Here is a 27,421-nt window from a genome sequence, read left to right as displayed (position 1 = left end):
TCATAGGTGACATTAAAATATAGTTGGAATGAGTCACAGACCTAAATATAAGAGCCACCAGGGCTCTAGAAGAGAAAATTCTCAGTGGGCTATGGGTAGGCAAAGTTTTCTTAACTAGAACATAGAAATAATTTTTGAAAATTCTATTGCACTCTTTAATCCTATAATTTCTACCTTTTCATAAAAAGTCTTCTCTCTCAGTCTTTCGTTGCTGAAACAGAAACAGGAAAAGGAAGGGTCTGCCATTTTATATACTTTAATGGAGCCGAAATGGATTCAGACACTGTTAGCTCCAGTGCTTGGATGCAACCCATTCTGGATGGGCATCTTTGTTTGCTTTGTGTTGGTTTCCTTTGGGGGCAGCTGCATTGTTTAGTATCTGTGACAGAGCTCGGCAACCCTTCATGTCCCAGCTTGGATACGAGGCCTTCCCAGAACATGGTTCTGATGGTCAGGCTCAGGCGCAAGCTTGCCCTCAAAGCGGGAGAAGGGATAGAGAGGAATCAGCCTGAAAAAGGAGGTGGGTAACAAAGGGAGAACAAGAGGAGGGTTTGCAGCCAGGAGTTAAAGCAGCCGCACTACTTTCCAAATCGGAAAATAAAGCTGTTTTTTCAGTCTTTAGACCAGGGCCTCAGGGTGCCACCTTTGGTGGCTCTCTAAGAACCCAGCATGAAGGGGGAGGGAAGTGGCCTCTGACCTGATGTATCAGCACTCTCGGAGGTGGGGTAGAAAAGAATGAAGGAAGATGTCGCCTGAGGGCTCCTCTTCTCCCTTCTGGCTGAAACAGGTGATTTCCAGGAAGAGGCAGAAATGGAATAAGCTGGAAGGCTTCAGAACGGACCATTGAGGGAAGCTGGCTAGGTGTAAATGAAGGACCCCTGGGCCACCTGGCAGGTGGGCCACCAGTGGGCTCCTTTCTTGGGCCATTTGCCCCCAAGCTCTGGGGTAAAAACTATTGTACTTCCAAAGGTCAGACCTATTTGCTTGATGGTAAAGCACATTTATATTAATACAAATAGGAATTCATTATGAAGTCAAATACAAGCATTACATGAATTTTAAGATCAAATGCAAATTTCATGCTTACAATAATCCCTTAAAATTGCTTTTCACTCCCCTCTTCATGCAAATTCAGGCCTCTCCTCAGCTGTTAGGAAGATTTTGATAGAAACATTTGCAATGTGCCATTTTAAAGAATAAAGGCTGGGAATCAGGAATGTTCTTAGGGTCCCCACCCCACCCCCCCTTCCCCGCTGTGTCCAGACACTTTGGCAGAAGAAGAAGCCAGGCAACTATTCCAAGTGGATAGATTAGGGCCTTGAGGCCCGAACTGACCTGTGGCTGGGTTGGGAGAGCCAATGCCCATGGTGAGGGCTCAGAGGCTGCGCATGCGGCCCTGGGAGCCTGCCCTGGCCTGGGGTCTGAATGAGTATCTCTTGGTAGAAGTAGGAATCTGGTGTTCTTGGAGCGGCAGATTTTTTCCTGGGGTTGGAGGAAGTTCATCAGAGAACAACCAGCTCTAGCAAGCTGGCTTTCAGCTTCAAAATCAGTGAGAGAGAGGGATGGAGCCCAGAGGTCCCCGAGTTCAGAGGTTCAATCAAACAACTGGAGTTCCACAAGAACTTCTTAACAGCAGGAAGAAAGAGAGGGGGTGGGAGAGAAATAGAACGGATAGACCTTTCCCAGGAACAATGTCTGTTAGCTGGCCTCCCTTTTTATACTTCCACATAGACTCCAAAAACTGTCTCTGTGAGAGGCCACATTGTTCGGAGAGTTTGGTTGTCTCCACATCTCCAAGAGTGAAATACAAGCCAAATTGAACGGAATTACTGTTAATATTTTTATATATTAATCGTGCTAAGTTAATTTAAATTATGTCATTCTACAGACTAAAAGAGGTGTATTGTACTACACAGACAAACACACACACAGAGACACACGGAGACACACACAGAGACACACACACAGGTCGAAGGATCAGCTCTTGGCTATCAACACAGAACCTGCAGCCTGATTACAACATGCCCAAGGACCCTGTTATTTCTGTCTCTCTTGGTTGGGGGTCCTCTGGAAATGTTAATCAATATGTCTTGATTACCACAGTGGATTTGAAAGGCCAGAGAATAAGGGGGTGGAGCGTAATGAAAGAATTAAATTGGCAATCTAGCTTCTCTGGCCTAAGTGACTGAAAAAAAATTAAATAAGCACAAACCCAAAGGCAAAGGAAGAAGAAGAAAAAGCAAACAAGGGAGAGAGAGAGAGAGAGAGAGAGAGAGAGAGAGAGAGAGAGAGAGAGAGAGAGAGAATATGAATCACAGTCAGCCATGCACCTGGAGCATTAGGCGCAGAAAATCCAATTTGCACAGAGCTAGTGGAAGAGCCTTTGCTGAGGGGGCAGGGGGACTTGCGAGGGAGCAGAGGACCGTTGCCCTGGAGACAGTCTTAGCTTGGAAATGGCAAATAGGAAAATAACAAGGACTTAAGGGAGAATAGAAGGGGGGGTGGGGGTGGAGAGGAATGGGCAGTACTTAAGATGGTTGAAATCCCAGAAACCAGACTAGACCACATAAAAGAACAGCGCCTGGAAGGACAGGCACAGATTTTAACCACTTTGAAAATGAAGCTAGGAAGGAGGTGGGGACTCTCCCGTTGTCGTCTCCATATAGCGTTCAAGATAGGTGTTCAGACACTGACAGGGGTTTCTATTGGAAAGGAGGGATGTTTGCTCCGAGCCCAAGGTGACAAATGCTTACCTGTGTCTTCATTTCTGCCCCAGAACATACCAGCAAAGGTGTTCTCGGGGAGCCATGAATAAAGGAGACTAAAGCTGGCTGCAAAGGTACCCATAAACACACGAGGAGGCAGATGTAAGGGGGTGTGTGCGGTCATCAGCTGGACAGATGGCCGAGCAGTGAAGGTTTCCCTGCTCTTCCAGAGGAGCAGAGTTTGGTTCCCAGCCCCCACCCTGGACCGCTTACAACCACCTGTAACTCCAGTTCCAGGGCCAAGTGTAAACTCACACATAAGACACATACAATAAAATCGACCCGGAAAACATGGCCAGGAAGCTCTTGAGCTAGGATTTGATTAGAATTGATCTGAATAAACCATGCAAGATGCCTTAGGATTCTGGCGCGAAATTTGGGATCGAATGAGCCCAGAGCTTGAAAAGCGCCCAATGACAAAGAACAGGAAAAGTCATCGAGATAAATCAAAGGGTTCAAAGATGAGAGGAAAAGAGAGTCACGAGCTGGAGAGGGGCACCACCGGTGAATGTGCTAAAGAAAACACCAAGGAGGTGGTTAAACGGAATACCCAGGAGGGCCTTCCACGGCTGCTGACAGTGAGCAAGCCCTGGCTCCAGACATACTAATGCCCCCCACAGCAGCAGCAACTAGTAGGATGCAGTGAGAGACTCCATTCTCCTGAATCAGCCGCTGTGAGGATGCCTCACAGGCAGCCCTGAGACACACCAGGAGGGAGAAGCACCGAACTCAAGCAGCCCTGACCTGTCTGTGACAATACTAGTTTCGCACTCGCTAGGGAGCAAACCTCTTCAGACCCACAGGTCTGTTTGGAGTAGAGAGAAGAGGTGAGATTTCCCCTCCCAGGGAGCCCCGGCTGGGTTTGAGAAAGCTGTAAGGCTGATAGTGGGAGAGATTTTTTTTCAATGCAATTAGCCAGCTCCCTAAAGAGAAGCATGTAGCACCAGATTAAGTGCTAGGACTCTGGGAAGAATCCGGATCCACTGCCACCCCCCTCCTCTAGAGCTAGCTATGGAAAACTACTAGGTTTGTAACAGATGAAACAGTGAGCCCAAAGAGAGAAAGCAAAGATAACCCTGGGATCTCAGTACTGAGCACGTGGGCGCAGTTCAGAAGGGCCCTAGGAAACGGGAAAGGCGTCCTTTCAGCTTGGGGAGAGCAGGTAGTGAAGTTACAAGAAGTTTTAGACGTCAGGAACCAAACACACAGACATAATGGGCTGAGGTCAGGGCACTAATGGAGAAGACTGCAAATGACTGTAATTTTCAGAACTCCGAAACCATAAATCGCACCAGGAGAACTCCGCCTGTTGTTCCTGTAGCGTCTGCGCTCCCGAAGACGAAGCTGGAGGCTGTGGAGTTGGTTAACATGACTCTTGGAAAAACCAAGCAAATTGTATATAAAGGATCAGAAGTGCGGCCCAAAGGGCTGGACCAACATCAGGGGTAAAACCAGTTCATGTTTCAGCGATGCATGGAGATCTATCTATCTATCTATCTATCTATATCTATATCTATCTATCTATCTATAGATAGATAGATTTCAGCTAAAGAGTCAAGGGCATTAAAAGCAAAACAAAGAAAGGAACTGCCTGGTCTGGTTCTGCTCTGGTTACCATTAAACTTTTAGTTTTACACAGCAGCTGTGGAAGGGCCCTAGCTTGTCCAGGTGAGAACAATGCGCAGGAAGTGTGCAGCAGCAAAGCTGTCACTCTCCCAAGGGCCTTAACTTTGGGGACATAGCGGGGCTCAGGAAAGACTGAAAGACCTGATGTTTCCTCCAAGTTCCAGCCCCAGAAACTGCTGACAGCGCAACAGGAAATCAAAACTGAGACACAGAGTGAAAGGGATAGAAAAAAATCCCAGGATGAGAGCAGGCGAGTTTGGAACCCAGAGGCAGGTGACCACCAGAGGCCATGACCGTCAGTCACCCCTCTCTTGGGTTTGCGCTATGTGTGCTTCATTGGGTTATAACCAGCATACAATAACTTGCCAAAAGGTATGTCTTTTCACAAATCCTAACACATAGGTAGACTCAGAATTAACACCACATTAAAAATAATGGACACATCTGGTGTCTTTTCCCCACTTCCACACACTCATGCCCCATGATACAGGGCAGAGGGATTCGGACCCACGCCAGTACCGCTCACACGGAGGAGACATTAGCGCCTTTCCTGTCCTTGTGGTCTCCTGGCAGTTGAAGTGATGGAGATCTAGTTGTTGTCTTTTCCTGGTCTGTCCCTGGTTTGGGAAGCAGCTATCAACGGGAGCGATTTTGTAGTTCTTGGGTTTCGTCTTGATGTCTTCTGCCATGGTATTGATTCCTAAAGAGTATCCAGGAGCAGAGTTACTTCAGTGTGACCCTTAGCAAAGCCCGCACTTACACATCTTTCTAACCCCTTTCATCCCAGCTCCCATCTATTCTCCCCAACCCCAGAGCCTCACCTATTGGTTCAATTCTTGTTTCTATGGATTAAGCAGTATATTCTACAATTGTATGTAAACTGTGCCATATAGTAAGTACTCTTTAAATTTTTATTTTACTAATTTATATGTCTATGTGTGTAAGTATACACTGTGCATACATATGGACATCAGAGGACAGTTTTTGAGGGTCAGTTCTCCTCTTCTCCTATTTGGGTCCTAGGGATTGAACTCGGGCAGAGCGTCTTGGCAGCAAGTGCCCCTACCCACTGTACCACATTGCCAGCTCCCTTCGATTTTGATATCTATACATGTCCTGCATATTTTTTTATTACTAAGTTGAATTTCACTGTGTAGACAGAATTCTCTTAGACAAATGCAGTATTTTGATTCTACTAAAATGAGTTTTTCTTAATTCTTGTACCTAATTAATGCTGACCTAAAAATGAGGCTTGGGAAGTGATCTTTTTTCATCCTGTGGAAGTTTTTGTGTGGAATGAGTGCTATTCCTCCCTTAAATATTTGGTAGAATTATCAACAAAGACATTTTAGCCTGAGGGGCTGTTTTGAACTGATTGAGTTGTTTTGTGGAAAAGAGGTTTTAGTCTTTACGTTGGATTACTTTAATAGATACATAACAGTTCTTGACACCTGTTTCTATCTTGAATGGGGCTGAGTAGAATATTTTGTTGGGAATTTTTCACATACTTTCTATTCATAAATATTATGTCTTTTTGACATCTACAGGGTCCAGAGTGAAACCCATCTCTTATTCCTTACATAAGGAACTTGTCTCCTCTCTCTTTTCTGCTTGGCAAAATTGCTGCAGACTTATTCACTTTATTGATAAACCCAAATAACCAGGTTTTAAACCTCTTAAAAGGGAGGAGCTCTTTAAACGTTTCTGGGACATGGGGTTGTTAGCCTTCTATCATAAGAACAGTATAGTCCAGTATGTAAAAGGACTCACCGAGCCACACAGTTGGGAGGCTGAGGCAGAAAATTGCCTCAAATTTATGGGCAGCCTGATGGGAGGAGAGGCCCTTGGTCTTGTGAAGATTCTATGCCCCAGTATAGGGGAATGCCAGGACCAGGAAGTGGGAGTGGGTGGATTGGGGAGCAGGGGGAGGGGGTTGGAGATAGGGAGATTTTGGAGGAAAAACCAGGAAAGGAGATAACATTTGAAATGTAAATAAAGAAAATATCTAATAAAAAAAAGTTAAAAAAATTTTATGGGCAGCCTGAATTAGAAGGTAAGTTTCAGGTCAGACATGAGAGTAAACAAATCAGTTCATCTACTAGTGCAGCTGAAGTAACCCGGGTTGTTAGGGCAGTTCTCCATCTTCTAGCTATCCGAGTCCACATCAGGACCAGTAACAATTTTTCACTCAGAGTAAAAAAATCTTCAGGCATTCTTAGGCTAGTGCTAAAGTTTACTGATTTCCTATGCTTCTTGGAGCTCCGAAATATTGGAACTGGAAACCAAGTTCCTCACTGTTGGAGACAGAAGTATCAGAAAAGCAAGATAGGACAGTTAAAATGATCTCTGTGGGACTACACGGATGTCAGAGCACCAATATGAACTCATTCATCTACTTACCCGCCTTTCTCTGCACACACATGTGTATATCCATAAACACACATATATGGAAAAACATTTACAGATATAGTTAGTTTATGAATTAGCATACACACACACACATATATATATTTCCTAGATCAATGTGTCGTGAACTCTAAACATGATGAGCAAATCTAGGATCAGCATCTAGCTTAGTGTATACCATTTTCAAATTAATACAAAGCCAGGCTATTAATACATAGCTCAGTGGTAAGCAATTGCATAGCTCAGGCCCTGGGCTCAATCTCCAATGCTCTGAAAGACAAAATACATTGAATAAGACAGGCATCTTGAAGACTGATGCTGGAGTGGAATGGGGCAATCTAAAACAAGCCTGGAGCATGCACACTGTAATGCCAGAATGTAGGAGATGCTCAACAAAAGGGTAGGCAGAGAAGCCCGAAGGATCAACCTGCAAGACTTCCTAAGGTGGAAATCACAGGAAATTCAAGTGATGACAGTCAGCATTGAATGCGAATCTAAAGTAAAGTCAATGTGCATTTCGTCCCAAATAAGTAGATAGATAGATGATAGATGGATGAGTGAGTGGGTGTGTGCATGGATGGGTGGATGGATGAGTGGATGGATAGGTAGATAGATAGATAGATAGACAGACAGACAGACAGACAGATGCACGGAATAACCCAAGCTCTCCATAACACCCTCCCAAATAACATCTGTATATGTCCTCTGGCTCAGCATGGAAAATTGAACTCTTTCTTCCCCTGACTCCCTTGGAAGAATGAAGTGTGGAAAAGAAAACTATCAGCCATCCCATAGAGATGGCAAGCACAGACTACTCCACCCAAGGATAGAGAATATCCTCACTGGTGATGTCACACGGATAGAACATGCTCCTGCTCTTCCTGACAAAATCCAATAACCTCAGTCTCATCGCAGGAAGTGGCACCAGGGAAACCTCCAGAAGAACACTAGGTCCTGTCGGAAGAGGAGAGTCTGGAAACAGGCTAGAGAAGAGTAAGGACTGAATAACTTCAGAAATCCACAAGCAAACTCAAGTGGGGGGGGGCGGGAGGTCAGGGAGGGGGTGGGAGGTCAGGGAGGGGGGCGGGAGGTCAGGGAGCCGAAGGGGTACATAAGAACTGGGAAGAGGGACGATGGAGAGAAGCGGGGGGGGGCGGTGTGTGTGTGTGCAAACGGCCAAAATACATGATGTCGGTGTATGACATCATCAGTGAGTGAGAGATGTGATGGGTACATGGGCTAGGATCCAGCAACAGAAGACCAAAACAAAAGGCTGTCTTGGTGGCAGAGCTGTGGCCATGAGGACAGAGTCTGGAAGGGAGACAACAATGCTGGCTTCTTGCTTGGACAAGGGCACCCTGTAATGTAAGAGCTGCCAGTGGGGAAATGTGGAGAACTGCCAATATCCTCTGCGTTATCTTTGGAACTTTTCTATAGGCTTAGATCCACTTCAAAATTAAATACACAATATATGAGAAGGTGAAATAAATACATTTTTAGATGAACACAAGAGAAAGCATTGAGCCCTAATGCTACTACGAAACCCTGTGAATGAAAATTCTTTCAGACTGAGAGAAGGTGGTTCCTGAATGGGAAAAAATAGTTATTCCTTGAAGAAAGATGCCTCGTATCTACCTCTCTCTGATGCTATGGGTTCTATCTGGACCATCCCCTACAGGCAACATTTTCAGCATCTGGTCCCAGCTTATGTTGCTATTTGAAAAGCTGTGGGAGCTTTCGAGATAGGGTCTGGCTAGAGGAAGCAGATCCCTGGAGGCGGGCCTTTAATATGTATATGTATGTATGTGTGTGTGTGCACATGCACACACATATGTAGTACACCATGTATATACCTAGTGCCTAAGGATGTCAGAGAGGGCACTGGATCCCTGGAACTGGAGTTAAGGCTGCTTGTGAACCTCCATGTGGGTGGTGAGAACAGGATCTGTTTTCTCTGCCAGCATAGCAAATGTTCTTAACCACAGAGCCATCTCTCCAGCCCTCTAGCTGCTTGCCCTAACTCCTGGTCAGCTACCATGTGAAGAACTTCAGCCTCGCATTTCTGCCTCCACGGACTGAGCATTCCTGCCTCCATGCCTTCTCAATCTTGATGGACTGAAATCCTGAAACTAGGAGTCCAGTAAACCTTTCTTCCCTTAAGACCTTTCCCTCATGTAGTCTATCAGGATGGTACAAAAGTTGCCAATGCATACCCAAGAGAGAATGATAAGTATATGAGTTAAAATACTTTTCTATTTTTATAGTTTCCTTAGAGTATAATTGATTGGACCAACATATTAACAGAATATTACTGAATTCTTGTGTGTACAAGCAGTTTCATGTATTCCAAGAACGAAAAACAGAAAAGGCCTACCAAGCCGGCTACACAGCTTACTGGATAAAAACACTGGCCACTAAGTCAAGCAGTCTGAGTCCAGTGCCCTGAACACACTGGTTAACGAGAGAACTAACTCTTGGAAGTCCTCTGATCTCTACATGTCCCGTGGCACACACATGCCCCGCACACGTAACATGATAATGAATAAACAAACAGAAACACAAGTCATTTGATTGCACACTTGCATACTTAACATAAAATACCAGTTGAAGAGACAATGTAATCATTAAGAAGGGGCATTAAATGACATCAAAGGACCACAGGAAAATAAAGCAAAGAGCTGTCACCAGTAATGTAACAAGGGAGGTAAGATGCAGCACGAAACATACCTAATAAAAACAAGAGAGAAGGCATGTGAAGGAAAACAGCAAATACAGATAAAAATAAATAAAATTCCAACTAAATAAGGAAAAATAAGTAAAATACCAAGAATAGAGACGGGTTAAACCATAGATGATTACATGTAATGAACAAAGATTTCTATTGCAAGGCAGCTATGATCCCAGTGAATAATAAGACTTAAGCAGATGGTGGCTACAGAAACAGGCAAACAACTAAAGTACCGGATACAAAAATGACTGCAGTGTGCGAGCCCTAAGCGTAAGAAATCTGGAGTGAAGACTTCAGCCAAGTAGACTTCAGGATAAAATATATTACCAGAGATAAAGGAATGTGTCCACTTTTTATTGCTTTATAATAAATGACCACATTGCTTTTAATTTAACTTTAAGACAATCCCCATGTGCTAGTCCACAGTCCTGTACAAGGGAAATCTGGCCAGGCATTGTTGAGTTTTCTACTCCAGTTATTCCAAGACTGAAACTCACCAAGTTAAAGCTTCATTTAGAAGCTCTGGGTGGGGAAATCTACTTCTAAGAATCCAATTCCTTGTGGTTTATTACTTAGTCCTGCTTGTCTGTGCTGCCTGTCAGCCAGAGGTCACCCTTGGTTCCCACAGATTGTCTACCATAATTGACGTGTGGACCCCTTCTATCTTCAAACCAGCAACAAGGTGTTAAATCTTTCTCTTTATTACACTTCAAATTGCCGGCTGGGCTTCTGGGACCAGCTAGAAAAAAAAAAAAAACAAAACTCCACTTACAAATGGTTAGTTCAGACCCACCTAAACAATTCCCATCTTAAGGGCAATAGCAACCATGTAACAAAACCAAAACTCTAAAATCGGTTAGAACAGCAGCTAACCTCACCAGAGGGACAAGACATCTCTATGGGATGTTTTAGAATTCTTCCAGTCACAGGGATACTTCATAATGATACAATAATCAATTTGTAGACTAATAACAGAATCTTAAGACATACACAAAGCAAACACTTATAAGGCTGAAAGAAGAGGACAAAGTTAACCTCAGGAATTGGTAGAAAAAGTAAAAGAGAAAAAAAAAAAGATAATAAATGACTCGAGCAATACTAACAACTCAGCTGCCCTAATGGACATTTACAGAGCACATCCTAATGATTTTAGAATGTCTCCTTTCCCCAAATCCACATTGATTCTCCAGTATAGACAGTGTGACTGCAGTGTAAAAGGATATAGTGTATTCTCAGACCAACATATAGTGTATTCGCAGACCACAAAGCCATTAAGCTGGAACTCAATAAAACTCCTGTCACGGCAATTCTACCGTGACGAAGAGAACATATTTAGATGTCAACAGGATGGTATTCCTTTGGTCTGATCAAAGAAATATTAATTTCATAGGAGTGGAGGTTCTCAAATTGAGTCATGGAGAAGAGGGCTTTCCGGGACAAAGTTCAGAATGGGAAGCGAGGAACAAGCAAGCGTGCACTGTTTTATAACGGGAAAGGCCTGTCAGTGTGAATCCTGAAAGAGGTCCCACCCACCATGAAATTTCAGAAGCAGCAAACATGTGTGCTTGTGAGACCGGGGAATGGGTGAACTTTACAACATCCTGCAGAAAGCAACGGACACTGGCAGGAGATGAACCTCAAAGATCTGATGCTAACAAAAATCCCGGGAGTCTTCATATGGTCCTCATAACCAAGCGGAAAGAACGCAAACAACACATTTATAGCTGCCTCGTGGGTCAAGGCAATCACGAAGGAAGTGAGAAGATATTTTGAACCGAACAACAATGAAACTATATCGGGAGCTGGGGAATGTAGCTCGATGGGTAGATTGCTCGCCTTGTGCAGATGAAGCTCTGGGATCAGCCCCTGGTTATCACATAAAACCAGACACATAGTATATGTTTGTGATCCCAGCACTGACTTTGTAGTGGGAAGAGAATCGCTCATCCAAGGTCATCCTTGGATAGATAAATGTCTGACACCAGCATGAGAACCTGTCTTTTTTTAAAAAAAATAAATAAATAAAAATAAGGAGTGATAAATCAGAATTTGGGAGATGTAGCTAAGGAAAACCTTTCCTGACTCTAAGACTATCTACAGTCTAAGCTTCTACCAAAAAAAAAAAAAAAAAAAAACCTGAAAAAGGGGGCAAAAAAAAAAAAAAGCACTTATAGTCCACAAAATAAAGAAAAAAAATAAAGAGAAGAACAGAAATTATTAAGAAAATGAGAAAAGTTTAAAGTGCTTCCTCGAAAACATCGACAAACCTGACCCAGCCTAGGCTTGAGGGAGGGATAAAGGGCACCTGATGGGCATCAAAGGAAGGGCTAGCAGCACAGGGAGAGCAGACAGCCAGTCAGGGGATAAAACAGCCCTATTAGTAAGTTTATAATGAGTTCGACATCCTAAATGAAATGGCATCCTTTAAAATATACAACTTGTAACTTAGATCCCTGCCCCCAAATTCACAACATATGTATAAGAAAAAGGACTTGTATTCAGCATGTAACTTTTAAAATCCTCTAATAAGAAAACCAAAGGTGGGGCTGGAGAGATGGCCTAGCCGTTAAAGGCTGGGCTCACAACCAAAAATGTAAGAAAACCAAAGATCTGAAGAGCTCCTTTCCAAGTAACTCAAGGAGCCAAGCAGGTTACACAGAAAAAGATACAGTCTCACTAAGTTTTCAGAGGCACGCATCCCAGGCTGTGCCCATCTTTGCCGCTACACACATCCGTCACAAGGACTCTGACTTCAGAACTTAGAATCTTCTGGGCTGGGGAAAATATAGACAAAACAGAAGTCTTCTTTCTGTCTTTTGTGGGGGATTCAAAGTGTTTCAGTCACGTTCAAAGAAGTTTGTCATTTCCTTACCCAGATAAGCACACCCTTATCCAGCAGTCCAGCCATCCTGTTTACATGTGGGAAGTAAAGACACATGCCTGCACAAAAGCTAGGAATGTTTATAGGGGTTTAACACAGAGGCTCCCAAACCCCCAAATTATCTGTCAGTTAATGGGTCAGTGGAAACAGACTGTGGTATATCTATACTAAATAACAAAAAGTAACGGAGCCCTTAATCCTGGGAAAATGATGTTCTGAGGCCAGGGGGAGGCTAATCACCCCAATCAGATCATTGTATATATGCATCGAAAGGTCACCCTGAACCCCAGAGGAATGTGCAAGCTGTGTCCAAATTTAAACTAAGCATATTTTGTAAGACAGTATGATTAGTAGCAGTAACCTCACCATATGATCCTATGTGGATAAACCAGAAGTGAAAATCTAATCTGTAGTAACAAAATCAGTGAGGAGGGCAGCAGGCTGCACTGCCTGGACACGGGGAACATTCCAAGTGAGACAGAACTGATGGCAGCTGAGGGTCTGTGGGCACACACACTTTTCAAGATTCATCAGGTCTTAGGTTTCAAATTGGTACATGTTACTGCTTGTAAATTGCACCTCAATAATGTTGAGTATAAACAATCTTCCTACAAGAAAGACTCCAGGCCCAGATGGTCTCACTGGTTTCTATTAAATGGTTAAGAAAGAAATAATACCAATTTGATACTAACAGAAAATAGAGGCAGGAACACTTTTCAATTCATTTCACGAGACCCACAGTACCACGACACCAAAGCTGCATACATTACAAAACTCCAGGCTAATATCCACTCATCAACATATATATGAAAACAAACTAGATATTCATACATTGAATGTAGCAATGAAAGGACGCTACATCATGACCAAGCAGGGGTTTATCCCGAGAACGGAAAATTGGCTTAATATTTGAAAATCAATAGGTGTGATTCAATACACTCGGAGTAAAAGCACGCGGGGCTGGGGCGAACCCTCCATAAATGAGTCAGATGATTCTATAGGCACACACGGGGTGTTTTTCAAAAAGTCTCCCTCCAGCTGATTCATGGATCAGAGTCCGCTAATGTTATGTGAGTGATTTGACCCACATGCTGATTTGCCTCACACCTAATCACCGCCTCTGTTTGCATCTGGTTGGAAAGACCTTTGCATTATCACTGCAGGCCTGGTGATGCACGCGGGGAGAACGGACCTGGGAAGATAGTGTCACTCCAGCCTCCTGGCTGGTTTGTGTTTGCTTGTTCTTCTGAAAAGTGTCTCTCTTAGGGAAGGTTTACACTACTGTAGTAATTACACTGAATTAATTTCTCATGTTTTATTATCTTAATGAACCAAATTAAAATAATTGTTCCAGACGAGAATTTCCTCCTGGTACGCCTCTCTTTCCAAACCAAGAGGGCAGTGAATGAAAAGCCTGTCTGTCTTCAACCCGGAAGAATCCAGAGGTCTCTCAACCACAGCCAAGTTTTACCTTGAACAGCCAACGGGCCTCGGTCTCCACGTTGGCCAATCGCTATGGCTCACCCAAGGCCTTGAAGCAGCGCGGGAGTCTTTTACCCAGCACTTCTGAGGGACCAGATAGCAACCAATGCGCCAATCCCACTGTCTGACCCTCAGGAGGCCATGGTGCCGCTTCTCTGCTACTCCTACCAAAATAACGCCTGGAGGGAGCCTGGAGGGAGCCTGGAGGGGGCCTGGAGGGAGCCTGGAGGGGGCCTGGAGGGGGCCTGGAGGGGGCCTGGAGGGGGCCTGGAGGGAGCCTGGAGGGAGCCTGGGTTCACCTGGGTACCGCAGCAGGTGGGGGAAGGATCTAGTGATGCTGTTTAGCACGCACAAAGAATCAGCTCTAAGGAGAACTGCACCGCCAGCACCCTCCAAAAACTCAACTTTTCTTTTGTTCAAAAAATACTCAAAAAGCCGTCGGCAGTCCCTCTCTACCCTCACTGGGGAGCTACGACCAGGCGTTTCATCTTCAGGTTCATTCTTGACACTAGACTGCCCATATTTCTTGCAGCGGGCCCCTAAAACCGTGGTTTGGCTGCCCCACCCCCTCCCCCCACAGCTGTTGATCATTAAGATGACCATAAAATATATCACCCGAACTGGGGCTTTTTTGAGGGTAAAAAGTGAACGCTATTCGTTACACCGTGTTGACAAAAAATAAACTGGGTTGTTCCAGGGGACAAGGACACATGGCCCTCTAACAATTGCCTCTCCATACCAAGGACAGGTCCTCTCAAAACCAGCCCCAAAGCTACGACCAGGACAAGACAAGACACGTGTTCTTCTCAGCCCCACAGAAATCCAGGCGGGCTTTTCCTTTTAAAGATTTTATTTTCGAAACACTAAACTGAGAGTGAAAACGGAAGTAAGCAACGTGGGCAAGTTAAAAGAATGTTCCTGGGCCATCAAGATAGTTCACCTGGGAAAGGGGACAAAGGCATAAAGGCTTCCACTGTGAAGCCTGAAGGCCCGAGTTCAATCCCTGGGACCTACAGGAGAGAACAGACTCCCGGAAGTTGTCCTCCGATCTTCACAGGAACGCTATGGTACACACACCACCACCACCACCACTACCATTAGCAACAAAAACAACAACTAAGTAAAACTATACATTTAAGAACTAATAAAATAAAGAATGTTTCTAGCTTATGGTCCCTAGTTCAAATAGCCAACCTCACTCTGAGAAGGTAAGTGAAATTTCATGATTTCGATTTTACATTTAATTTCTTTTTGTATGTTTATTGTCGTAACACACATCACATATATTGTGAAAAACTAGCAAGTTTAAATCAACCTTTAAAAAATTATTACATGGTTGTCAGAGTTACTATTGCTGAATGAGTGATGTTAGCAAAAGTGGTAAACTGAGGACCTTGAAATCCAATTCTCCATGAGATGAAATGCCTTCCAATTAGCTTTTTCAGAACTTGGAGACTCAGCTGTGGGCTTTAGTAATCCAGGGAGCATTTACAAGAAAGGTTACTGAATCTCCATTCAAACCATGCTTTCACAATCCCTTAACTTGCCCTGTTCCCATACCCCTGATTCTAACTCCACAGTAGCCTTAAAAACAAAGGGGCCAGGCTTGCAATAAACCCAGAAGCCTGGCGGTTACAGAGAGAGCCCACTCCCGCCTCTTTAGAAGCACTGGGGCCTCTTAAAGCCTCATTCAAAAAGAATTGTTATTATTTCACCTCTCTGGTGTTTCCCTGGGAGACTCCATTTGCAAGGCTTTCTTTATTTGATTAGAGTTCATCAGTGCAAATAAAACCCACTTTTCCCTCGGATGTTTGTCAAAAACAATTAGAGCTAATTGTTTAACTTCATGGCTGCTTGAGTCGGCAAATAATGGTTGGGGCAAATAATAGACTAACCAGGAAGCTTCAAAAGGCAAGTCTTGGGGATGAACCTCTTCTGGGGGAATCAACATTTCTACACCCGTGGACTGTCAGAAGTTATGTGTCTGCATATAACATACTGCTGCCTCGGGCTATGCTCACCAACAGCACTACCATAGACGGCTGCTTCCTCTGTCCCTAAAAGCTGCACAGAGAAGATTTCAGCACTGTTGAAATAACCCAAGTAACCTTAGAAAATGGAGTGGCATGCTGCCGAAAAACTGGTAGATGTTTTAGTTGAGATGGTAGTGCTCCCTGAATTGATTCCATAGATTTGGTTCAGTTCCTATAAAGTTTCAAACCACCTCTCTCCTCTTCTTTACACACACACACACACACACACACACACACACACACACACACACACACACACACACACACACGTTTATATGTGTGTGCGTGTGTATATGTATATGTGTATATATATATGTATGTGTGTATATATGTATGTATGTATGTGGAGAGAGAGAGAGAGAGAGAGAGAGAGAGAGAGAGATTGAGAAAGGAAAGGATCTTAAAAGTTTAATGGAAACACAAGGGACTGAAAAGATCCCAGCAATCCTTTTCAATTTTCTCTTTTTCTATTTACTTTTTATTTATGAGTGGGTGTGAAGCTTCATGAGTTTACACGCACCACATGCTTTGTGCCCACAGAAGCCAGAAGACGACTTTGGGTCATCTGCAACTGGAGATGTTTTGAGCGTTCATGTGGGTGCTAGGAACTGAACCTGGGTCCTCTATGAGAGCAGCCGGTGCTCTTAACCACTGAGCCCTAAGTCTAACCCGAGGATCTAAAAAGAACAGAGCCGCAGCGCTCGTATTTCTGCTTCCCAAACTCAAGCTGTGAAAGTCACAGTGTGCAGCCCCCTGTAACTGATGGAAAAGGAGGTGAATGGAAGAGATGAAAATTCAGAAATAAAACCAGTCATTTAGGACCCATTGATGTTTGTTTGTTTGTCTGTTTGTTGTTTTGTTGTTTAAGACAGGGTTTTTCCCTCTCTGTGGCCTGGGATATCCTGGACCAAGCTGCTTGAACTTTGAGATCTACTTACCTCTGTCTCCAGAGTGCTAGTATTGAAGGTGTGGGCCACCATGCCTAGCTTTGGTCCATCGATTTTTGATAAGGGTACTGAGAGAATTCAGTAGGTAAAAAACTACTCCCCCTGCCACCCCACCCCACCCCTGAGACAGGGTCTTTTGATGTTGCCCTGAACATCCCGGAACTTAGAGCAGGCTGGCATAGAAATCACAGAGATCTATCTGCCTCTGCCTCCAGAGTGCTGGGATTAAAGGCCTCTTCCACCTCCCCACGAAGTGCTCCTTTACCACCAAGGGCCGGATGGGTGTCCCTGGTCCTTGTTGCTGGCAGTGGGGGATGAGGGAGGGGATGTCTATGGTCCTGCCACAGCCGGAGCTGTGTTGGTGTCCACATCCTGAACTGTCACCAGAGACTGTGCTGGCACCAGAGGCCAGGTGGCTATTCGTGGTCCATGCTGTCCCTGTTGGAAGTCTATGATCCACACTCTTGCTGACTGGAAGGACGAGGAAACTTCTTCTGCAGTGGTACTGATGACTGAGGACTCATAATTGAGGGGGGAAGAAAAAAAGACATAGAAGGCTCCTATGACAACGCCGGCCTCCTGCCCCCCAAAAGTAATAATCTAGACAGGAGGCCATCGAAGAGAACTCTTAAAAAATGAGATGAGGGTGCTGAAGTGTTCCTCTTTACAACAGATGGCTACGGCAGGGGTGTGGGTGGAGAAGGACTCGCTTTTCTTTAAGGGGCTGGCCCCTGGGAGCTTGACCACGCTCCAGTGACTTTCTGGACAACACAAATTGGACTTAATCTTTTCTTTTCTTTTCTTTTCTTTTCTTTTCTTTTCTTTTCTTTTCTTTTCTTTTCTTTTCTTTTCTTTTCTTCTTTTCTTTTTTCTTTTCTTTTCTTTTTCTTTTCTTTTCTCTTTCTTTTCTTTTCTCTTCTTTTCTTTTCTCTTCCCTTCCCTTCTCTTCTCTTCTTTCTCTTCTCTTCTTTCTCTTCCCTTCCCTTCTCTTCTCTTCTCTTCTCTTCTCTTCTCTCCTCTTCTCATTCTTTCTCTTCTCTCCTCTTCTCTTCTCTTCTTTCTCTTCTTTCTCTTCCCTTCTCTTCTCTTCTCTCCTTTTCTCATTCTTTCTCTCCTCTCCTCTTCTCTCTCATTTTTAGGTTGTGGCCACAAGGGTGGGGTCAGACTGGGAAGTCAGGGTGATTGGGGTGCTTTACGTAAAATTCCCGAACAATAACAATATTATGCTTTAAAAAAGAGAAATATTTCTTTCAACAAATGTTTCTGGATCAACTGGATACAAAAGGAAAAGGGTAGACCCTCTCTTCCAGTCTATGTAAAAATTAACAATATTGATTTTAAAAAAATACCCAAGTTGAAATTATAAAATTATTAGAAGAAAATGTAGAGTTAAAACTTCATAAATTTAAATCAGACATAGATTCTTAGATTCTTAGAAATGACACCAAAGGACAAATGATAAAAGAAAAATACAGATAAATTTGACCAGAAAAAATTTAAAGTGAAAAAAACTTACAGAAACTTATAAAAAACAAACAAACAAACAAATGAAACCTTTTAGCATAGACTAGGGAAGTGGACCCAAAGTCCCACCTTAACCAAGAATCTATTTGCAACTGGTACCTGCTGGGGCAGGGAGGCTCAGCTCTCTCAAGGGAGTGATGCTGGCTGCATCAACCCCAAGCCAGGGCAGGCCCACACAAACCTCAGTGGTTTGTGTGTGTGTGTGTGTGTGTGTGTGTGTGTGTGTGTGTGTGTGTGGTTTTGTCTTTGATTTTGGGGGTGGGGGGGCTTGGGTTTGTTTATCTTTTTTGGTTTTGTTAAGAGAACATGAAGTTAGAGGAAATGATGTGATCAAAATGGGATTTTTTTTTTAAAATAAAAACGGTAGGAAAGTGTAAAAAAGAAAATAACATAGCTCACAAGTATTTTATATGCAGAATATGTTTAGTATCTTCCTTGATCATAAAACACCCTAATGTTCAAATCAAATAAATGTGAATAAATGCCTCTTCAAAAGAAAGCTATCAAGAGGCCAATCCACTCCCTGCTCTTCTTATTGTATAATCCTTTCTCCATCCAATGTCTCCTGTTCTGCTGGAGATACTCCTCATACTCACATGGAAACCCCCACCCCACAAAGCTTTTGTGTTGCAATTCTTCAACGTGGCAGCTTTGGAGGGAGCCTCGGGAACCTGTAACAGGTCGTCTTTGGGCTTGAGGTCCTAAGGGAACCTGTACCAAGGAATGACGCTTTTCTTGAGGGACTAGACTAGCCAGCATAGGCCAGGTCCCTTCCTCTTGGAAGGGCTGATTTTTGTTTTTGACAGGGTCTTACAATGTAGCCCTGGCTATCCTGGAACTCACTCTATAGACCAGGCTAGCCTTGAACTCACAGAGATCCACCTGCCTCTGCCTCCTGAGTGCTGGGATTGAAGGCATGAGCCACCACTGCAGTCGTTTGTTTTATTGATTTTTATGTGTTTGTATTAAGAGTGTTTAAAATTACTTCTGTGCATGTGTGCGTGTATCTCTGTTTGTGGGTGCCCGAAGAGGCTAGAAGAAGTTAGATTCCCCAGAACTGGAATTACAAGTAATTGTGAGTCACCTGGTGTGGATGCGAGAACTGAAGTCTTGTACTCAAGGAGAACCACAAGCACTTTTTACCCAGCGTGCCATCCCTGCATCCTCCAGTCCCTCCCACTCTTTGCCCGTAGTGGCTCACCCTTGTGCTTCCCATTATGACGTCCAGCATCACAAGGCCCTCGCCAGAAGATGAGATGGGGCTGGTGCCCGATTTTATAACTTCAAGACCTGTGAGAAAAGGCAAAGCTCTTTTCTTCATAAATAACCTCACACTGGGTATTTTGTTATAGTCACAGAAAGTGAAAAAGAAGTCTGTGTAATCTGCGCTGAGAGCTGAGCACGCTGGCTCGCACCTAGAGTTTCAACACTGGGACAGATAAGGCAGGAGGATTACCTTACATTCCAAACCAGCCTCTAGGCTACATAGTGCGTTCCAGTTCAACTGGATTTATGTGAAATCAGAGAGGGGGTGAGGTTGAGGTTGGGGTATTTGCTATGAATTTGCTAATTTGAAAAAAAAAAAAAAAAAGTCCTAACCTGGCTTTTCTGCCTCCACCCCCAAGTGCTAGGGTTAAGGCAAGTGCTGCCTTGCCCGGTCTTCCCTCCATTTTTGGTAGATCTTTGTCTCAGTTTGAAATGCTCACTGGACTTCTCTCCTGCCCAGCCTTGATCCATTTGATATCTCTTGTCAGTGGTCTCACTAATTTAGCATCTATTCAGTGGTGCTCAACCTTCATAATGCTGTGGGCCTTTATTACAGTCCCTCATGTTCTGGTGACCTACAACCATGAAATTATTATTATTATTATTATTATTATTTGCTACTTCATAATTCTAAAAGTACTACTGTTATAAGTTATAATGTAAAATCAGAATTTCTCAATGGTCTTAGGTGATCCCTGTAAAAGGGTCAGTGGACACACCCCCACAAGAGGTTGTGACCCACAGGTTGAGAACCACTAAATACCATTCACTGAAGTTCAATAGCCCATCAAGACAGCACCCAGAATAGCTATCAAGCCATTGGTGGAGCTATAGAGTCTCTGAAATCATCCAGGCATCCATTCCAACCACTGGTCTACTTCGTCCTCTACTCCAGTTCTGCTTGATGAAGTGACCCCTTACTCCCCAGAACTAGCTCAGGTCTAACCATCTCTCTGAAAGTGACTACTGAAGCAAGTGAACTTACTGGAGAACTGTGGTGTGGGCAGATAAGAACTGTGAATAAGCAGGGACTAGATTTCTGAAGAGGGGGAGAGGGCAAAGGACACACCCTGAATGTGTGCACTGGCAGTGGGTTGAGAGATGAAGAAGAGGTGAGCCCAAAGCAAGATGGGAGATGAGGCTTGCTCGAGATCCTTTGTCCTCTGTCTACACTGAGTGAGGCAGGAAAACCAGGGGGAACAGGGCCCTGCTGACAGCCTGAGCAAGGGCTGGGAGAATGAGCACCTCTGTAGTCCCTGGGGTGTATAAACTGACTGATATATAAACCAGAACACTAATACATTCATATACAAAGAGAACTCTTCCTGCCAAACGGACCAGATGTTCATGCTGACTGGTCAGCGCATTCTCTCCTATTGGAAACTCTACATGGGAAGCCAAATTATAATCAGAAGGCTGTTTGTGAGCATGAAATCAGAACAAAGGGAGGGAGCTGGATGAGTCCTGTGGCATCCATGGGGATATAGGGTGGACTGCATGCTTGTGTCTAACGGTCAAAAAAACAACCCTTTCCCTTGACAGGGCTGGAGACATCATGACAAATGTTTGTTCCTTGGCTCCACTCTTCAGCACTCCCTACAGACTATCCCCCTCCTGTTCCCATAGTCTCGCTTCAGCTGTTAAGACCACTGATTAGGTTACAGCTCTCCTTCACATTCCGTCATGCCTTGATTAGATTTCCAGGCTATGCTGCATTCTGTTACTTAGGGTGACATTTGCAGGCATTTGGGTGTGTATCATGTGTGGGTCTCCTTGGTCTAACAATTAAAGAAAAAATATCACTTTGGGAGATGATTTATCACCATGCCTTATCGATACACTAGATAGTAGATAAAAAGGTTGAAAATGCCCAGAGTAACAAAGGAAGCTGCTTTCCATGTGTCAGTCTCCTGGGCGTCTTCGCAGGAACTGTCACACTTCATTCTTGACAAATATTGAGCGCCTATCTAGTGCTAGACACCAAGCCAGGCATGAGGAATGTGAAGAATGAGGCTTGATGGAGTGTCAGGTAGGGCTTGGAGGATGAAGGAAACAGATAAAGAGATCACCGATCCCAGGCCAGGCTGTTTTCAGGCAGGCGTTGGTGGCATTTGAGAAGAGTCCATCCCACAGTCTGGGATGAAGACAGAGGTCAATCCTGGGAGGCTCCCAGAGCGAGGTGGGCTCCTATTTACCCTAAAGGATGAGTAAAAGGCCATCAAATGATTCAAAGTCAGACTTACCAAACAAGAAGCAAGTTCAGACCAGGGACTGATCGACAGGAGATGGCATGGCATGCTGGAAGGGCTGTCCTCCAGGGTGATGAAGGCTCTGGGGATGGTGAGAGACTGCCCTCTGACAGTTGGTGGGGACAGAAACCTCCAAAGACTTCACTGCAGAGAATCACTGAGTGGCTCTAAAGCCTAGTGTGGTTTGAACATACCCTCCAAAATGCCATTGTTTGGGAACTTGATAGCCAGATTCATAGGTTCATAACATTTGGAGTTGGAGCATTTGAGAGTTAAGGATTAGATGGGGTCATGAGAGTGAGGCCCCATGACATTAGGAACTTTATAAGACAGAAAGAGACTCTGCGTTCTTGGCCTCTCTTACCACATGACCCACGGAAAAGGGTCCCGACAGGTGCTGAGCAGATGCTGGTAAGATGCCTTTGAACGTCTCAGCCCCCAGGGCATCTATTCTTCATAAATTACCTGCTCTTGAGTATTTGGTTATGCACACTATAAATCACATGAGACATTGTTACCACTTGTACTTAATGAATTTTCTTTTAAAGACAATAAAAATTGATGGGAAATGTCTTTTGTATTTATCCTCATTAAAAAAAAAATCATTCCCATTGTTCTTAATGTCTTTGTATTTGCCACAGTGATCCCATTATAATCATGCTTTCGCTGGCAAAGAACTTCTTTAATATTTTGTTTAATACAAGACAATTGCCAATGAATTTCCCAAATTTTGTCTGAATATCTTTTTTTGAATTTTTAATTAATTATTTATTTTTTACTGCCTATTTTATTTACTTACATTTAACATGTTATCCCCTTTCTCCGTTTCCGCTCTGAAAACCCCTATGAGTCCTTTTTGGACTCCTTTCCCAGACTTGCGCTGTGTTTCATTTTGGATGACTCTCTTGCCGTCTTCAAGGTCACGTCAGCACTAGCTAGGTTGCTGTTGATACTAGAAAAAATTCTTTAACCTTTTATAAAATAGGTATTTATTTAGTGCATGTGTATTTTGTGTCACATATGTGGAGGGCAGGTGACAACCTGCAGGAGTCAGGTCACTCCTTCTACCATCTGGGTCCCAAGGATCAAACTCAGGTCATCAAATGTTCATAGCAAGGGCTTTTACTCATTGAGCCATCTTGCTCATCCCAAAATTTTCACCATTGGTACTATGCTTTCATTCCTCCTATTTTCAATTTTCGTAGCTTCTCTATTTGCTAAAATCCTCACATGCTAGTCCATATGTATTTTTTTTAACCTTTCTCACTAGGACTTTTAACATGTTAGTCCGTTATTTTAAAATCCAGATCTGACAGATCTTTAAGAGTCCCTTTCTCTCTTCTTTGTCTCCACGGCATGATTTGGTACCGAGCGGCAGCCATGATGTAAGTTGGTAGGAATGAAGTGACCTGCATTTACATCAGGGTGTGGGCAGCGTGCTCCCACAGAGGAGGCTTGCTCTTGAGGAGTCTAACTTGCTAGTACTCGCTAGTCAGTAGCCGGTTCACGCGCTGCGTTTACACCCACGTCCCTGGGTACCAGACAGAGCCACAGCCCCGTGTTTGGAGCTGGCAAGGTTTCCGGTTTGCAGGTTCCCTCTGGCATTCTTGCCTACCTGCGCACTGGTACTCAGAGACTTCCCTCACAGCTCTCCCTCTGCCCCTGTCTCCCATGCTTATCACTGGGCTGCAGTAAGAGCTGGGAGGCAGTTCCTCTGGTCCGGGCTCCTCAGTCTCTCACAAGAATGATTTGCCTCCTCTTCAGGGGCCAGCTCAGTCCCTTCCATTTTACCTGGCCACACACTGCCTGGTACCTTGGGAGGGTCTAGACAGACGCTTATCCCCTCAGCATTCTTATCTCTCCAGTGTGTGGGTGTAGGTTCTTGGGATTCAGGGATTTTTCTTGACCCACCCCACCCTGCCCCTGACACAAGCACCCCCTACCCTCCCTCTCTCTAAAACGGCAGATGTCTGTGGGATTCCTGGGAATGGGAAGGCCAGCTTCCTTCCTAGCCCCAGATGTTTCCCCCCTTAATGGGGCCCCCTATCCTGATGGTCTGTTTTATCACTTACATAGGAGTCATAGGATATGGGTAATGTTTGTGCCTGTCCCCGGCAGTGACCGATCACTTCCTGAAAATCTACTCCACCAAGGTAGCTTCCCTTGGCTTGCTCCAAGCTTTCTGTGAGTAACCAGAGGACAGGGATGGAGAAGAAAGTGGAAATGCCCTCTGGTGATAGGGTTGGTATCCTGGTCAGTACTCTCAGAGAAACAGAAACAGTCGGGGGTGGATATCGCTATCCCGTTTATCTACAAGAAGATTTCTCTGTATGAGGGGAGGAGGAGGAGGAGGATAGGCAAGGAAAGAGTTAACTGGTTTATGTAATTGTAGAGGTTAGCAAGTCAAAGAGGAAAAAAAAAGTGTGCAAGCTGCAGACAAAGGAAAGAAAGTCCAAAGGCAGCTTGCTGGCAAATTCTCACTTCCTTACGGGTGGTCAGTTCTTTTTCTCTTAAGGTTTTCAACTGTTTGGATGGAGCCAAACCACAGCCTAGAAGGTTATCTACTCTGCTCAAAGTCAACCAATTAATCTCATCTTTTCAAACACTTTACAGAAATGCCCACATTCACATTTGACCAAACATCTGGGTGCTTTGGTGCAGCCAAGCTGACACGCAGAGTTAACTAGCACCGGCTCCCGTGACTCCACATGGCTGTGCTAACCCACATGCAGGCTAAGGGCGTGGCGTCCTTCTTCCCTGCATCTAAAACCAGAACCTTTGTGTCTAGCCCGACCGGACAGCGTGGGGAATCCACGGGACTCTGGAGTTAGGTATGAACATGCGCTCACGTCTCTGAGGGCTTCAGGAAGGCATGGTTTTTATAGAAGCGTTACTTTCCTATTTGTTGTGATGGGGTGACGTTCCCTTGAAGGTTTTTTGTTTTGTTTTGTTTTGTTTTTTTGCATACTAAATGGAAGCAGAATGTCTGACAGTATGTTGTTGTTTTGTTTTTACCACGAATATAATCTTGATTGTTTAAAAATTATGGACAAGAATTATATATGGAAGGGAAAAGCTTTAGGGGAGGGGTACAAGCAGTGGCCTCAAGTTGTCACACGAAACCCCGAGTTCTAATGTTATTCTGACAGATATGACCATGTGACACATTCTGTCCTTATGGGTGGTCTCCTGACATGCAGGCCCACTGGCCCTCCCTTGTGCCCGCAGTTCAGTGGGTGCCTCCCAGCTCTGACTCAACCTCCATTCTGACCCAGGCCAGATCTTCAGAGTGCTCTTGGTACTGGGTCTGTGACAGAACATTGTTTTCCCCCAAACTTCAAGCCAGAGACCAAAACATTCCTTGTACTACCGTAACATCCTGGATTCTGTCACAGGTGGAAGATCTTCTGGGAAGGGACATCATGTCGGACATGTCCAATTCATTCTGTCACAGCAAGGCAGTCCATGTGGCCCTCTGTTAGGGTTTAAATGTGTCTCCCAAATTTCATATGTTGACAATTGTAACCCCTGAATTATGTATTTATACTTGGCTATGGGGCATTTGAGGAGTACTAGGGTCCTTAAGAGCTCATGGATTAGTAGATGAATAGGGTACCCTCTCTGGCAAATAAGCTCTCCAGGGCATGCCCTCTGTCATGTTATGATGCAGGAAGAAACCCATCACCAGGTGCTAAGCAAGTGCCTCTAAGGCACTATGCTTTTAGAGTTCCCGGCCCCTAAAACTCTGACTTAAATAAAATTCTCTTCTTTGTAATTTATCTTGCCTCTAACATTTCAAGAACACAGAAAATGGATGAAGACACAGAGGTGGCTTCTCAACGGCACAGTAGGGACATGGACTCTAGCAACAAGTCACCCAGCCTATCACTTACGACATTACTCCATTGTGTCATTAGATAGTAGTATAGTGTGTGACTATAGATTTGGGTATCCATCACTCTCCTTGGACTGGCTGAACAGATGTGTAGGCGAGGGCCACTGTCCCATTCAGATTTGGTGTGCTCTTCCTTTGAATACATTCCACACCTTCCAGGGGGTAGAGGCTCACTACCTCAGCCATGAGTTCTATTTCTTGGGACCCAGGAAAGGATCCCAAGACTGAATGAGACTGGGTGGAACTATTTCCTCAACATCTGGACATGTATGTCCTTTAGGAATTAAGAACAAATGAAGCCAAGGAATGGAGCCAAGGCCCGTCTCCAAGAGAGGAACATCATGAGACAGGTCTGGCAGAGTGGGGAGCTTGGACTTTAATCAAGAAATAGACTTGACACCCAAGGGAGGCACAGAGAACAGTTGGATGGAGGATGCAGAGCTGAACAATAGAGAGGTTCAGGGTGAAGGGAGCATGCGAAAGGACCAAGCCCCTGGGTAGCACAATGCTCACTTAGCTCCAGAGAGAGGAGTCAGGGCACTGAGTGGGCCCAGGGACACCTAAAATACAAATGACCTGCCTGTCTCCCATGCTGACCTTACCTGAGGCTCCCTCCCCTCAAACTCAATAGAGACTAAAAGCTCCTGGGAGCCCATACAGGGTTAAAAAGGAGACATCAAACAAATGGAAGTTCATAAGAGTACTTCTAACTTTGGAGAAAAATAAGATTAATCAGTGGGAGTAGGAACTTCTAAAGAAAAGAATCAGAACTTCTTCTCTTACAAACAAAGCTTAAAGCTCTCCGCAATCATCACTGATTGCAAGGGTCTGGCTCAAGTGCCTGGAGAGTCTTTTACTGCCAAGAACTGCCGCACTTCACATAGGGGAATTACTCAGAATTCTGCTCTGCTCTGGTCTAAATCAGCCGAGACAAAAGCCACAGACAGCTTTCAGGACGCAGCCAGCGGCTCGAGGGAACTTGGTTTCTTAGGGCAAGAATGGGATTTTTAAAGTATGGAATGAGTTCGTGATCACTAAAGAAAATCTGTGAAACTCACAAAATGTCAACCAAATAAAACAAATATCTATATTATGTAATCCAGACATAGCCTTTATCTTTTTTTTTTTTTCCCTAAAGATACCTGTATTTTTTTTGTCTTCATACATTTCAAGATCATTTAAGTAAGAAGTTTCTCAGTGTTCCTTTCATTTGCTGGGTCAGGAGTAGCTCTCTCTTGACCTGATTATTCCTTAAAATATATGTTTTCACAGCTCAGTAAATTACCTTTTATGAATATGACAGTATATAGTTTAACAATTTTTTTACTTGATGACCAATTAGGCTGGTTCTAATTTTTCAGTGTTATGAGTCCAGTTAACATCTACGAATGCCACTACCAAACATTATTCTGATTATTTCCTTACGTAAAATTCTTAGAATATTAAGATTTGAGTATTTCTCTTGTAGTTGTTATTGAATTACTCAACAGGTCACACTTCTTTATAGGCACATTAGCAGTATCCAAAGGTGTTTATTTCATGAACCACTGGGCACTATATGGTTAACATTTTTTTTTAAAGTATCTTGTCGGTCAGTTGAAAAATGAGACAGCTCTTTG

The sequence above is a fragment of the Mus pahari genome, chromosome 2 (assembly GCF_900095145.1).
Source record: "Mus pahari chromosome 2, PAHARI_EIJ_v1.1, whole genome shotgun sequence".
Taxonomy (NCBI): domain Eukaryota; kingdom Metazoa; phylum Chordata; class Mammalia; order Rodentia; family Muridae; genus Mus; species Mus pahari.
Note: the sequence above shows the minus strand (reverse complement) of the source record.